Below are 16,257 nucleotides of genomic sequence, written 5' to 3'. Positions count from 1 at the left end.
ACACTAAACAAACAACGAATTAAATCAATCGGATCTTTAATAGAAAATTAGGGATTTGGGCGACAAAAGAAAAGAAAGAAATTAATGAAATTGAACGAATTTGGAAGTAAAGAAAGAGTGCTAATCATCAATAACTTGAATCGCCAAGAATGCCCAAATTCCAGAAACCTAATTTCACCCAACAAGAAGAAATAAAAAAATGGCAAGAACCCTAAATTTTGGGGATTTTTGGATCGAATAGTTCTTCGCCAATAAAAGGGATCGATTAAACGAAGAGTTCTTGGAGTTTAATCAAGGCTGAAACACAAACAAAAACAGCAAAGAAAATTAGAAGAAGAATCGGCACAAGCAATAATAAAGAAAATAAATTGAACAAAGAAGGAATTAAAGAAAAGTCCTAAGAACCCTTGAATTCGAAAGAATTCACAAATTCCTTCAAACGGCTCTAATCTTCCCTCCAAAGAATATCGATGGCAAGAAGAAGGTTGAAGATGGCTCCCACAATCAAAAGATTGTTAAAACAACTTCTAAAGAAAACTCAAGAGAGAATTCTTGGAGAAAACCCCAAAGAAAATTCTGCACTCAACAAATCAAATTTGATAGAAAAATAATAATAAGATGATTTTTACAAAGGGTGGTGGCCAATGCTTATATAGGCCTCCAACAAATCCTAATCTCACAAGTAACTAATAAAATTAAACCTAATTAATAAAATAACAAGGTAAATTCGCCATGCACTTATATGGGTTGTTTTGGGCGAATTTTACATGTAATGCTCCTAAAGATTAAAAAATTAAATTAAACAAGTAAGATGTTTACAAATTGGGCCCTTTAACATTTTGGCCTGATTTTTCAACTAAGGATGAAAAAATTTCTTGATTGGGCTAAATTTTGGTTATTGGGCCTCGCCTTCAAGAATTTGGGCTCGTGATCTATCTCCTACCAAAATTGGGTCGTTGACGCTCGTAATGGAGATCCAATGCGTTTTGGCTGCAAGATTTGGTTTCTTGGACCAAGATTTCCAAGATTTGAAATCTTGATTTTCTTGATTCTTGAAATCTCTTCGAACAGCAAAATTGGGCCAAGATTCGGTTTCTTGATTTTCTTGAAAACAAGAAAGTGAATCTTGATTTTCTTGTTCTCTCGTGTATGCATCTAAGGCCTTGCTAACAAGCTCTTGAATGGTCCCATTTAGTTTGGACCGCATTTGTCGGGCCTTTGATCTTGTTATTGGGCCTTGTGGCAATTTGAGCCCATCACGTTCTTGAACTTGGATTGGGCCTTTATGACTCGTATCGTTACTCCTCCTGGTACTCCTCAATGGAATGGAGTTTCTGAAAGAAGAAATCGAACTTTGTTAGACATGGTTCGATCCATAATGAGTCATGCTGATCTGCCGACTTCCTTTTGGGGACATGTACTTGAGACAGCTACTTTCACACTAAATCGTGTTCCATCTAAATCAGTTCAAAAGACACCATATGAGATATGGACTGGGAAACGTCCCAGTATGTCTTTTATGAAAATTTGGGGTTGCGAAGCTTATGTTAAACGTCAAACGTCTACTAAGCTTGAACCCAAATCTGAAAAATGTATTTTTGTGGGGTATCCAAAAGAAACCAAAGGATATTATTTCTTTAATCCCACTGAGAACAAAGTACTTGTTGCTCGAACTGGTGTCTTCCTAGAGAGAGTTTGTTTCTAGAAAAGGAAGTGGGAAAAATATTGAACTTGATGAAGTTTGAGAATCGCAAAATACCACTGAACCAGAGATAGAACAACAACAAGTTCCACAAGGGGTTGAGGAACAAGTAATTGCTGAGAAACACAACCATCGCAGAGATCTTTAAGGGAACGCCAAGCACCGAGAGATATGGATTTCTCGTTACAACGCATGGTGACGTTCTCTCGATAGATCAAGATGAGCCTAGGACTTATCAAGAAGCGGTGACGAGCCCAGACTCTGAGAAATGGCTTGAAGCCATGAGATCTGAGATGGATTCCATGTATGAAAACCAAGTATGGACTTTGGTTGACCCACCCGAAGGGGTTAAGCCCATAGGGTGCAAGTGGGTTTTCAAAAATAAAACCGACATGGATGGTAATGTACAAACATACAAGGGGAGATTAGTCGCTAAAGGTTTTCGCCAAGTTCATGGTGTTGACTATGATGAAACCTTTTCTCCTGTAGCTATGTTTAAATCCATCAGGATCTTGCTAGCTATAGCTGCATTTCATGACTATGAAATCTGGCAGATGGACGTCAAAACAGCTTTCCTTAACGGGAAACTTGAAGAGGATGTGTACATGACACAACCTGAAGGTTTTGTCAATCCAAAGGATGCTGGAAAGATATGTAAGCTACAAAGATCCATTTATGGATTAAAGCAAGCTTCTCAAAGTTGGAATCTTCGTTTTAATGATGCAATCAAAGAGTTTGGTTTTATCAAAAATGAAGATGAGCCATGTGTTTACAAGAAAGTTAGTGGGAGCACTATAACATTCTTGGTACTGTATGTGGATGACATACTTATCATAGGAAATGACATACCTACCTTGCAGTCTATTAAGACTTGGTTAGGAAGTTGTTTTTCTATGAAGGACTTAGGCGAAGCAACTTACATATTAGGAGTAAAGATCTATAGAGATAGATCAAGACGACTACTAGGTCTAAGCCAAAGTACATACATAGACAAAGTACTGAAAAGGTTCAGTATGGAAGAATCTAAGAGAGGATTCCTACCTATGAGACATGGTATTTAACTCTCGAAGGAAATGTGTCCTTCAACTCCACAGGAGAGAGAATGAATGAGTAAAATTCCATATGCTTCCGCTATTGGATCTATCATGTATGCCATGTTATGTACCCGTCCAAATGTCTCATATGCCTTAAGCATGACGAGCAGATACCAAGTAGATCCCGGTGAAGGTCACTGGACCACAGTCAAGAATATCCTTAAGTACTTGAGAAGAACTAAGGATGTTTTCCTACTATATGGAGGTGAGGAAGAATTAAGTGTAAAAGGTTACACTGATGCTAGCTTCCAAACCGATAAGGACGATTCTCGATCACAATCAGGTTTTGTGTTTTGCCTTAATGGTGGTGCTGTGAGCTGGAAGAGTTCAAAGCAAAGTACAGTAGCCGATTCTACAACAGAGGCCGAGTATATTGCAGCCAGTGAGGCAGCAAAAGAAGCGGTTTGGATCAAAAAGTTCATTACTGAACTAGGAGTTGTGCCTACCATATCAGATGCTATAGAACTCCGATGTGATAACAATGAAGCCATTGCACAAGCTAAAGAACCTAGATCTCACCAGCGATCCAAACATATACTTAGGCACTACCATCTTATTCGAGAGATTATCGATCGAGGGGATGTAGAGATATGCAGAGTACCTACAGATGATAACATTGCTGATCCCTTGACCAAGCCTCTGACATAGCAGAAGCATGATCGTCACACTAAGTCACTTGGTATTAGATATATAAGTGATTGGTCTTAGTGCTAGTGGGAGATTGTTAGAGTATGCCCAAAGATCAATCATGAGATGGTTGTAATAACATACTTGATTTATCATGTTTATTAATATAAGGCGTTACCATTATTATTTCAGTTTCTTTTCTGTGTATATAAATAAACTATTTTATAATAATGTCCTGAGAATAATATGATTATTCTTAAAAGTTCCTTAGTCAAGTATTATTGTTGGATAGGACAACGATAATGCATTAAGACTAACGTGTAGTTGATTGATGATAAAGAGTTGTCATTGATATGGAATGTCAGAATCATTACATGAATATGTGTGTTAGAGAACAACATATTGGACTGACCCGTTATGAGTATGTTTCTTGGATTATTATGTAATTGTCACGACATTACTCATAATGATTAATATTTATATGATCCTCAGACTTGAGATCATCATAATCCCAACATCGTGAGTTGTATATTTTGATACGATCAAACGTATAATCGTGAATCGGTTGTTCTATAAAGGCGATGTTGGATATACCATAATCTATGTAGAGGGATATGGTTGGTCGATATAGGATAAGTCCTCCTACATAATGGGAGTAATATCTTAGGCCACTTGATTAAGTAAGACTAGAAATGCATGGCCATGCTCAAATAAGTTGATATTAGATGTCATACTTATTTGTATATCGTAGTCTCGCTTAAGAGATCAAGGAACATGGAATGGACAATGCAAGTGTGACTATTCCATGACTTGTGTCCAATCCGAGATAAAGGACTTAAGGATTATTGCATAAAAGGTTAATCATAAAAGGTTATGTCGAATCATGATCTCTTGTGACTTAGGTAGCAATGATGCATTGCTAGATGCCACTCATTGTTCGTAGCATTAGAATCGTTCTAGTGTTACTCGCTAACGTTATAAGAACCTCTGTGGTCACACCCTATAGTTGAAATGAACGGAATATACCATAGTTGGTATTGTTTTTGGTCGCTTGAATTAAATTAATTATAGAATTAATTTAATTTGGTAATCAAATTTCAACACATTATGTACAAGGTTGTTGTACGTATAGTGAGGACATGAATTTGGTTAGCATAAGAATTCAAATAAATATATGGTTTATCGAACTTATATTATAATTAATGTAATTATAATTTTCGGTTTAAAATATTATCATATTTATTTAATTCTTAAAACCCTAAAAACAAAATGATATAAATAATCACGTTTTGTTTGTTTGAGTCTAGCAGCAGATAAGAAAAATAACTCTCAAAATTGTTTTGGGGATTCCTTCCGTTCGTAGTCAACTGGGTGGATTACGTAGAGACCGGGATCACGATAGATTGCGGTTTTGGTTCGACAGCAGATCAGACTACTTGTTGTTGAGGTGTTGCTGTCTACTCTGAATAAACATTAGGTAAATTCGTAACCTTGATCACCCCGATTCGTTCCTCACACATGGATCCATGGTTAGGGTCGCCGATTTTAATTTTTCCGCTGCGCCGTAGGGGTGCCGGTGATCCAACACATATGGTCATGTCACAGGCCGTGTAACTCTCTGATTTTCCACACACACACCCGTGTGTCATGCCATGTAACTCACTGACTTGAAAGCATTAAGAAATTTCAAATGACACACGGTCGTGTCACCAGGCCGTGTGTGTCACACGGCCGTCTGACAGCTCGTGTCCCAGGCCGTGTGAACCCAAAAATTTACCTACAATCAAGCCATTTCAAGTCCAATTCATACCTAACCATTCAAACCATTTGGGCACACATTCAAAGGATTTAAACATCATTCAAATAAACATAAACATGCCGTTTCAAACACCCTAATTCATCTAACCAACATGTCATTCAAAGGAACCACAAATATATCAAAACATCACTTACCATAACAAGTCAATATTGCATCTACCTAAGCATATTAACCTAGTTTAATTAACTTCCACACATGACCATTTGTAACTCATCAAAGCATACCAAAAGAACCTTATTTACAAGCACTTAAAAGTGACCAAATCAACATAACTTCAAAAGCTTAAACATATCAAAACATACATTACAAAAATCCTATACATGCCATTATTAACCTTGGCCAAAATACTCAAAAACTACCGAAATGGTTGTTGGATAGTGTGATAGGTCTCCAATGAGCTTCCAATCGATCGAGCTTCCGTAATCTATAAAACAAAGGAAAGTAACTACATAAGCAATGAGGGCTTAGTAAGCTTGTATAAACTTAAACATAACTTACCATTTCGTTTATACAATTTATAGATCAAGCATAAATCATTTCCAATGCCACAAGCTTAGTAAAAGCCTATACAACATCTTCAAACTCACAAGTTAGTACACTTGTCCATGATACAAATGGAATCAACCATAAGATATGTAGTTTTCCATATATAAGCACATCATTTAAGTCATCAATGTTATTATAAAATTTATTCCATTTGCATACTTACCATTTCATTTCCTTTTCTTACCCGTTGAACCGTCTAGAATTACATCAGATACTCAAGAATGTTCATACATAGTGTGCCTTTCCATATAACCGTAACCTTTCCTTTACACAATGCTCACACGAGCTGTGAAATGGGCCTACTTACACGAGTTGTGGGTCAGAATGTAAGCTACACAATGCTGCTCACACAAGCTATGGAGAATCCGCAACAAATACAGGACCTCATCCATCGGTAGGACATTCAAGACTAGCACCCGAAACATGAAATCCGTAATGACATGTCATTTGTATCCTAAGAATTCTTAAGGTTCAACTGGGACTCGTTATCCATCAATTCATCATAACATGGATACATATATATATATATTCATTTATAGTAAAACAACATAACAAATAGTTAATTTAGCTAACATTAAAATGATCATAGTTCATACAAACTTACCTCGATAACTAGAGTGTAGATGTAGAATCGAACACTAATCTGAAGCTTTAGCTTTTCCTCGATTTAAGTCCGGTTGTGGTTTATCTTGATCTAAATAAATAATTTCATTCAATTAAGTACTTCTAGAATTCCATTTAATCCATAATTCAAATTTATGCAAAATTACAAATTTACTCTTAACATTTTAACTTTTCACAATTTAGTCCTTAAGCTCATAACTTGAATATAACTTATTTTAGCCTAAATCCAACTTAACCAATGTTACAAGAGACCTTGAAAAAACCCATCATTTCAAAAAATTTACAAAAAAACCCATGAATTTATACTTTTAACAATTTAATCCCTATTTCCAAAATTCAACAAAAATTACTTAACAAAACATGTTTATTTTGCAACAAAGATTAATAATCTATCAACTAACATCAAAACTCATTAAAAAAACATCCATGGAAAGTCCCTCAACCTTTAATAGTTTTGCAAATTAACCTCGGGCTAGCTAGATTAAGCTAAAACAAACTTAAAAACATAAAAATCATTAAAAACGGGACACAAAATCATACCATGCAAGGAATTTTGACCTAGACGAAGTTCAAGCTTCTTATTCCATGGAGAATTTCATTGAAACAAAAATAATAGGAGGAAGATGATGATTTTAGCCTATTTGATTTTAAGTTTATTTACCATTTTACCTTTTGAAAACTACCAAAATTTCATTAAAACCTTATCCATGCACATCCACTAACAATTTAAATGATATATTTACTATTCAATTCCTTTATTTTAAGATTTCATAGCCATTGGAACCCTTTAACTAATAGAACTCAACTTTTACACATTTTTAATTTAGTCCTTGTTACATAATTAACCATTTAAACATCAAAATTTCTTAACGAAAATTTAATACGACCTTAATATAATCCCATAGAAATTAAATAAACAATAAAATAATAACTCACTTGTCGAAATTATGGTCCCAAAGCCACTATTTCTGACATTACTGAAGACGGGCTGTTACATTAACGGTTCGTAATAATTCCAAAATAATACTATTACCTTACATAACTTTATATTTATGTAATTAAATTGTTTCAAACCTAACTTGTCTTTGTTACTTTGCATAAATTCTATGGAATCCTTAGTTAACGGTGACATAGAAATATGCATGTTTGTCTAAGTGGCAAATCTAAGATCTCGAAAGAGCTTATGATTTAGATTCTAAGTTCATAAACGATCGAGTTGTCGTGGAATTTTTTCGGAACATTGTTAAACATGATGAAGAATGAATTGATTTAAGAGTTGTAATTGTTCTAGCTTATTCATGCTATTATTGTTAAAACTTGTGAATTGTTGCTAAAACATCCATTGCATGTTATTTCATCTAATTTGCATATTAGTTGTTAAATTAATTAAGGCATCCATCACTTTAAAATATTTTATTTTCTTAACCAATTTGTGAATTACTAATTTTACAATTATTGATTACCAACACAGTCCCTGTGGAGATGATACTCTATTTACTTACTTATTACTTGATAACGACTGTGTAGATTTACACATTCCGTCGTGAACCAAGAAGTCCTAAGGAGCCTTGGAAACAAGATGAAGCACAACACACTTTAAACAACTCTAATTTTTGATACGGCCACGCCTCAAGTCCAATCTAGCTCGAGCAAGGAGCCTTTGGAGCTGCCTCAAGGTCCCATTACCCGATCACGAGCCAAACAATTCAAGGAGGCTGTTTCGGCTTTAATTAACAAAGTTTGGGGCGAGACTTTGGTTGGGCACATCGAAGAAGCTTGGACCAACTCGAAGAACACTCCATGTATTTTACTACGAGCTGAATTAACTTCCAATTTAGCTCAATGAGCTCAAATCAGCTCAGTTTAGCTCAAAACTTGCAAATTCAGCTCAAATAATTTTTGCTATTTAATTTGTCTCAAATCTGGTCTGATTTAATTATGCATGATTAGTTGTGTTTTTCTTACATGTTATTAAGTCAAATTAATTTCCTACTGACTTATAAATATGTCTTAATACATGTTTTTAATTTGTCTTGTTCAAACCGAATTAATTAGGCTTAGTTTAATTAATTGTGTCTTGTTTTAATTATATGGATTAATGTTGTCTAAATTATGTTTCTAATATGATTCAGCTAAATAATGATTAACTAAATTCATTTGTTCATGTTGTGTAGGTTGGCGAATGTGGATGGAAGCATTTAAGCTAGGTGCATGAACCATAGGTTCAATGAATATGGCGTTACATGCATGAAGAATGTTCATTGATTTTAAATGATTCAAGAACCAGGATAATGTCGTTCACACATGAAGTTCACACTCTTGGCTGTTCGGTTCATAATGTTCACACTCAAGGACTCTTCAAAGTCGACTTTTCACACTTATTTTGGCTATTCACGTTCACCTTTATTGCTGGTCACTTTTCACCAAAAGATTCAACTTAAATGAGCCTATTTATACTCATTGGCGAACCTAGCTCATCCATGCACCATCCAAGTTGTTCAAGGTTCAATTATCCATCTAGAAGTCGACCATTGAGCTCCCATTCAATTAATCGATCACTCAATTAATTGGTTCATTTTCTTAATTATTAAGGGTTGTATGTGACTATTCGTCTAGTTTAATTGCTACCTATAAATAGTGAAAACTTCACTTTGTAAAGCACTTTTGACATTTTAAGTAACAATTGTGCCAAATTTGTGAGGCATTTTCTCTCAAATTTCGTTCGAGACCCGTAAGACTTAACTAGCTTCTAGTGGCGTCTTTCCGAGTCTTTCTTTCGAACTTATCACTCCCCAACCCGAGTGTGGCGTTCACCATTGATACCTTTGGTTCATACTTTCCTAAGTATTGGGTCAAGGTCCGTATCACCCCAATTCCAATTCATTTAGGTCCTATAAGTTTCGGGTCGACACTCTTTTTAGTGTTGGTTCTTTCTTGACCTTTTTGAACCATTACCATTTCGTACCAAATCCCATACCATTTCGTACCATTTTTCGAATACCCAAATCGCACCAAAACTAAAGACCATTCTTGAATTATTCCTAAACCGAACTCAACCAACCTAATCATACCATTTAGACTTAAACCAAATTCCACAACCTACTTTGAACGAACCTACCTTACCTCTTTGAACTTAATTACATTTTCTCTTCTTCTTTTCTAATACACTTCTACGTTTACGATCGGGAACTAAACGACTCGGGTTCAACTACTAAACCGAGATCGTATCAATTTTCCCTCCAAGAAAGAATAATTGACAAGAAAAAGCTTGAAGATGGTTCTCACAGTCTAAAATGATTGTTAAAACTCTTTTAAAATAAAACTGAAGAGACATTATTTAAAAGAAAACTTAAAGCGAATTTTATTAACTCAAGAGTGAATAATTAATGAATGGGGGCACCCTATTTATAGCCTCCCTATCCTTAGTTAATCTCTTAAATTTAAAGAATGTGATAAGTATGACAACTAAGCACAACAACTCATCAACTAACTAACTAACATGAAAAGATGTATAAGTGTGGAAATATGATAGGAAATTCATTCAAGGGTCTAAATGGATTCTTCTGGCCAAATTTTTACATGTTGATCCACTTATTAAATAAAATTGGACAGAAAATTTGAAAAAGGTTTACAAATTGGGCCACTTTGACAATTTGGCTTGATTTTCAACTAAGTCCTTCAAACTTCATGATGGACTTGTGGACATCTTGATGGGAAAATTTTCAAGAACTTGGACTTGTGATCCTTTTGCTCCTAAAATTGGCTTATTTAAGCTCTTGTATGCATGTCTAGGGCCTTTGTAACAAAGTCTTGTATGGTCCCATTCAATCTTGCTTTGATTCGCTTGGCCTTTGACCTTGTTATTGGGTCTTGAGGTAGGGTAAGCCCTTCACATCCACAGGTTTAAGATCAGGCTTGAGCCTCAAATCAACTTCCCATGAATTATAAAAGCTTGATGGGGGTTTTAAAGGGTTTCTTTTAATTTGTGGGGTTTTATATGATTTTATTTTCTACTTTTGGTAATATGTTGTTATTGTTTTTTTTATTTCGAGTAAAATCACATGGATCGATATCTTTGTAAAAGTGTGGTGGATTTGCTTGTCCCCAAAATCAAGGATTAGAAAATAATCTCCCTTCACCAGAGAGTTGGTCAAAATGAGAATTTGTGTAATACCCCATACTCGACTCGACTGTTGGGTCTGAGCTATAGGATGTCACATTTGTTGTTGGAGTAACTACAATCAATAATATTCAAATACCAACATTTGGCATCTGCAACTTGTCTCTGGGTCTTTTGTTTTTTCCTTTGTCTAAAGGAGCGTTCAATTTCAAGGTCAGCTAGGAGTAGATCAATAATTCAGTCTATGTTCATAAACACCTGAAAAATAACAAAAATAACTAAGTTAAGATTAACAAAAAAAATAAACCAAATCTTAAAATAATTAACTTCACAAATAATATCTAAAACATAGTCCCCGACAATGGTGCCAAAAACTTGTCCCAAAATATTTGAATGGTGTGCAAGTGTACACAGTTGTCAACAAGTAATAAGTAGTAAGTAAAGAGTATCATCTCCATGGAGACTATTTAAGTAAGGAAAATATTGTGGAAATAAAAACTTAGCAATTTGGTGATGAAAATAATTGGGAGTAAATTGAGTTAACTAATTAACCTAATTAAAATTAACTAAGTATGCTTAAAACAAATGAAAGTGTAACATAGAATAAATAGCAGCAATTCACAAGATTAAATTAATATGACATGAATGAGTTAGATTAATTGCTTCCTTAACTTAAAATTATTAAAACCAATGTCAAGTATGTTATGGCAAAAACCATGGCAATTCTACTAATTACTAACCCAAAATTTAATAGCCATGAAGTCATACTTATTTAATCATTAAGTTTCTCTAGCATACTTCTATGTTCAATCAACTTTACAATTCCATAAGCAAACATCATATAAGGGTTATGCAAGGTAAAAATATTGTTTAAAATTAATACTAATTTAATCATTAAGTGATCAAACATGCACCACTGTAAACTCGAAATTATATGGGGTTTTTCTATATATTTTACCATCTTTTACTTAATAAATGCGTTTATCTCGAGTAATTATTATTGAAATAAGTGAATTTTACTTAATTAGTAATTTTAGACATGAATTTAGAAAGTATGTAAAATTATGCTTAATTACATGGTTTTCATGCATATTTTATATTAATTCATGTTAATTTATTAATGTATGTACTTTTCACTATGTAGGAAGTCCATTGGAGACATGATTTAAATAAATAAAACATGGACATGTACAAGTTATCCATGTGGATGGCAAGACCATGCAATTTGGGGCATGAGGTTGACTACTTAACCCAATAAAGAAGGTGATGAAAGATGGACATGTCTGCTAAGTTTTGGATTGAATAACCGTCTAACAAAGGGATCAAAGAGCCCAAATTTGGCACATAAAGGTGGCTGCCCAAAATATGTTTCGAGATAATTAATTGAAGGTCCTTATAGTTGGAAAATAATCAAAATTTAGCCCAACAACTTCTCTGTTGAAACCGTCCACTCTATAGCTACTTTTAGCTTGAATTTGAAATTCAAATTGAGAAGACTTGGTCATCCATTGTTCCTTGAAGCATGACCGACCACATGAGAGAGAGAAGGAAGGAAATTTAAACCTATTTTTAGTAAACTCAAACCCTTACCTTCACATATAAATACCTTTCCATCCCTCACTTCTAAGATCATCCCTCATCCCTCAACATTCCTCTCTCACTCTCACTAGTTTTCATCTCATTTCTTTTTCCTTTTTTCCCTTGCATAGATGTCCATCCCTCTTCCATTTTTTAGCCTCAAAAGCTTTGTCAAAAGCATTCCTTAGTCGGCTACCCCTTAAACACTTAGCAAAAGAAAAATCAATTAGAACGGGGGAACAAAGTTTACTCTTTCCTCTTGTTATTTATTTTAATCATGTTTGCTTTGAGTTTATTGTTTTTTACATCAACAATGATATTTTAAATCCTATTGGTAGGATGATTATGTTAATTCAATAAGATCTATTTTATTCATGTTTAACATGTTTAGGCCTCAGTCAATCATGTTTTTAATTAATATCATGATGCATTTCATTCATACGTGATTGGGTGCACTCATATTAGTTGAGCAATCCTAACCAGACGACGGCTAGTAGACACATAATTGAAAAGTGCAATGCTTAATTTAGGTCATTAAACCGATTAAGTTGAGGTTTATAATATCTTTAGTTAGCTCTATTGCCTTGCATAGTTTTTAGGTTTATGTAATTAAACTGTTGCAAACGTAAATGTCCCTGTGACCTTACATAAATGCTAAGAAACCCTTAGTTAATATGATTAGTAAAATGCATATTTAACTAAGTAAAAGACTCCTAAATTACTTACTTTGGTTTCCAAACTCATGAAAGATCGAGTTGCCGTGGAAGTATTTCCGAACATTGTTAAGCATGATAAAGTAAATTGAATTGATTAATAAAATTATCCTAGCCCATTTAATGTTGATTGTTTTTGTTGCTAAAGCCATTCATTCATACATTGAGGTAAATTGCATCTAGATTAGAATTGCTTAGGGATAAATCTTTGCATCTAATTAATTTACTTAGTTTAATCATCACCATCCAAATTATTTAATTTTTACATCACATTGTGAAGTTATAATTTTACAAATATTTGGTTAAGCTTATACAGTCCCTGTGGAGATGATAACTTATTTTACTTGCTTATTACTTGAACGACTGTGTACACTTGCACAAACCCCGTTACAAGTTTTTGGCACCGTTGCCAGAGGCTATTGCCTTAATTATTCTTTTTGAAATTATTTTTACAATTTTGTTTTATTTTTATTTAATTTTTAACTACTAATTTATTCTTTATTCTTTATTTGTGATTTATTTTTCAAGTTTTTTATGAGCATAGATCGAATCATTGATTTATTACCCGTAGACCCTTAAATCGAGCGAACTTTTAGACAAAGAAGACGTAAGAGATTTGCTTAAAGACAAGCTAAGATGGACCTTGGAAATCAAAACGATGGACAAGATAATGGATTTAATCAAGTGCACAACCCAATCCTTATTGCTGATGATAGGGATCGTGCCATCAGACAATACGATGTGCCACTCTTCAATGAGTTAAATCTGGGAATTAGAAGGCTGGATATCGAGGCACCCCAATTCGAATTTAAACCAGTAATGTTTCAAATGCTACAAACGGTGGGCCAGTTCAGTGGTATGCCCATGGAAGATCCACACTTACAGCTTCGATTATTTATGGAGGTGAGTGATTCATTTAAGTTAGCTGGTGTGATTGAAGATGCACTAAGGTTAAAACTATTTTCGTACTCGTTGCGAGATCAAGCACGAGCATGGCTGAATTTATTGCCACCAAGTTCAATATCTACTTGGCAAGAATTAGCAAAAAGGTTTTTGGTAAAATAGTTTTCACCAAGTAAGAACGCAAAGTTGCGTTATAAGATAACAACTTTCCAAAAATTGGATGATAAATATTTGTATGAGGCATGGGAAAGATTCAAGGAATTACTTCGTAAGTGTCCTCATTATGGGGATTCCTTATTGTATCCAATTGGAAACGTTTTATAATGGTCTCAATGCACATACAAGATTAATGGTGGATGCTTCTGTGAATGGTGCGATTTTATTTAAGTTTTATAACGAGGCTTACGAGATCATTGAAAGGATTGCAAGCAACAATTACCAATAGCCGATAAATTGGGGAATTTCAGGAAGACGTGTAGCTGAAGTGCATGAAGTGGACGCACTAACTTCACTCTTTGCTCAGGTATCTTCTATTTCCTCTATGTTAAAACAATTTACCACTAATGGTTTGAATAATTTTGCAGCTCAATCACCAAGTCAATATGAAGTAGTTTCTTATGAATACAGTGGGGATGGTTATTCTTTCGAGAAATGCTATTCAAATCCCGAATTAGTTTGTTACGTAAGGAACCAATATCAAAATAGAAGTGGACAAAGACTACAGTCCCACTTCTACAATCCTTCATGGTGAAACCTTCTGAATTTTTCCTGAAGTAACCAAGGAAATGGACCAGACAACAATCAGATACAGCATAGGCCCAACCAAACCGAAAGGTTTAACCAACAAGCCCCAAAATCACCCCAAGCTGAATTATCGAATAGTTTGGAGGACTTGTTGAAGGCATATATGGCCAAAAATGACGCATTGATCCAAAGTCAAATAGAAACACTAAATAATCTGGAGAACCAGATGGGTCAATTAGCTACTGGGCTTCGTAGTAGACCGCGAAAAGTATTGCCAAGCAACATAGAAAATCTACAAAATTTGGGTAAGGAGCATTACAAAAGTGGTAGAATTACAAAGTGGTAAGATTTTGGAACCTAAAAAGGTTGTGGTTGAAGATAAGCCTACTAAAAAAGAGGAAAGTCAACCAATAGTTGAAGTTCCTACAACAGAAAAATCACATGTTGAAAAATTTGATGAGGTAACATCTAAACTAGTGAATTCTGAAAAGCTAACACCTACTTTTATAGATTTACCTACTCAAAAAAGTTGTGCACATCAACCTAGAGTTTCATATCCTCAAAGACTTTAGCAAAACAAGCAGAAACAAGAGGTACAATTTAAGAAGTTCTTAGATGTTTTAAAGCAATTACACATCAACATCCCATTGTTGGAGGCTTTAGAACAAATGCCCAATTACGTAAAGTTTATGAAAGATATCTTTTTCAAGAAGAAATGACTTAGTGAGTATGAACTGTTGCTTTGACGAGGAAGTGTAGTGCGTTTTTACAGAACAAGCTACCTCCAAAACTAAAGGATCCTGGAAGCTTTACGATACCTTGCAACATTGGTGAATCATATTGCGGTAAAACTTTGTGTGACTTAGGAGTAAGCATCAACTTAATGACCAAATCTATTTTCAAGCTGTTGGGAAAGATCGAGGATGTTTTGATAAGAGTCGATAAATTCATTTTTCTTGCTGATATTATTGTTTTGGATTTTGAAGTAGACAAAGAAGTTCTGATCATCCTGGGGAGACCTTTTCTAGCCACGGGAAGAACATTGATAGATGTGCAAAAAGGCGAACTCATGATGCGAGTTCAAGACGATAATGTATCGTTCAACGAAAAAGTGTTCAGTAATGGAGGAATTAGAAACCTTAGTTTCTATGGGAAGCAATTCTGAAGAAGACCCGTTGGAGAATGCTTTAGAGTATAAACCATTCGAAGATGAAATAGGTAATCAAGGTTTAGCTTTGATGGAAGCAAATCCGAGGAGTTATATTCAACCACCGCGGTTTGAACCGTTAGAGTTAGAAGTTTGAGAATTTACACAAACCAAATTGTCAATCGAGAAACCGCCTAAACTCGAACTAAAGGTATTTCCATCTCACTTAAAATACGTTTATCTCAGTAATAGTTCTACTTTGCCTATGATTATTTCAGTGGACTTTACAGAATATCAAGAGGAGCAATTGATTGTTGTTTTACAGAAGTTTAAAAAGGAAATTGGTTGGACAATAGTTGACATACGAGGTATAAGTCCTTCCTTTTGTATGCATAAAATTATTTTAGAGAAAGGTGAAAAATTTAAGATTGATGGACAAAGGAGAATTAACCCTATCATGAAATAAGTGGTACTGAAGGAGGTAATCAAATGGTTAGATGCAGGAATTATTTACCCCATCTCAGATAATTCTTGGGTATGTCCAATACAATGTGTACCGAAAAAAGGTGGAATCACGATCATTGAAAATGAATGGAAGGAGTTAATCCTGACGAGAACTATCATGAGTTGGAGAATTTGT

General features: G+C 34.5%; 1 non-coding gene across 1 annotated transcript; it reads right to left on the bottom strand.

Annotated features, from left to right (window-relative positions):
* Nucleotides 1-13,913: 13,913 nt before the first annotated feature.
* LOC128036423 (small nucleolar RNA R71) lies at nucleotides 13,914-14,016 on the bottom strand. The gene has a single exon (XR_008193220.1). It is a non-coding gene; the product is annotated as a small nucleolar RNA R71 (small nucleolar RNA).
* Between the last annotated feature and the right edge of the window lie 2,241 nt (nucleotides 14,017-16,257).

This window comes from Gossypium raimondii, chromosome 13 (assembly GCF_025698545.1).
Source record: "Gossypium raimondii isolate GPD5lz chromosome 13, ASM2569854v1, whole genome shotgun sequence".
Classification (NCBI taxonomy): Eukaryota; Viridiplantae; Streptophyta; class Magnoliopsida; order Malvales; family Malvaceae; genus Gossypium; species Gossypium raimondii.
This window is presented reverse-complemented; position numbering and strand designations above follow the sequence as displayed.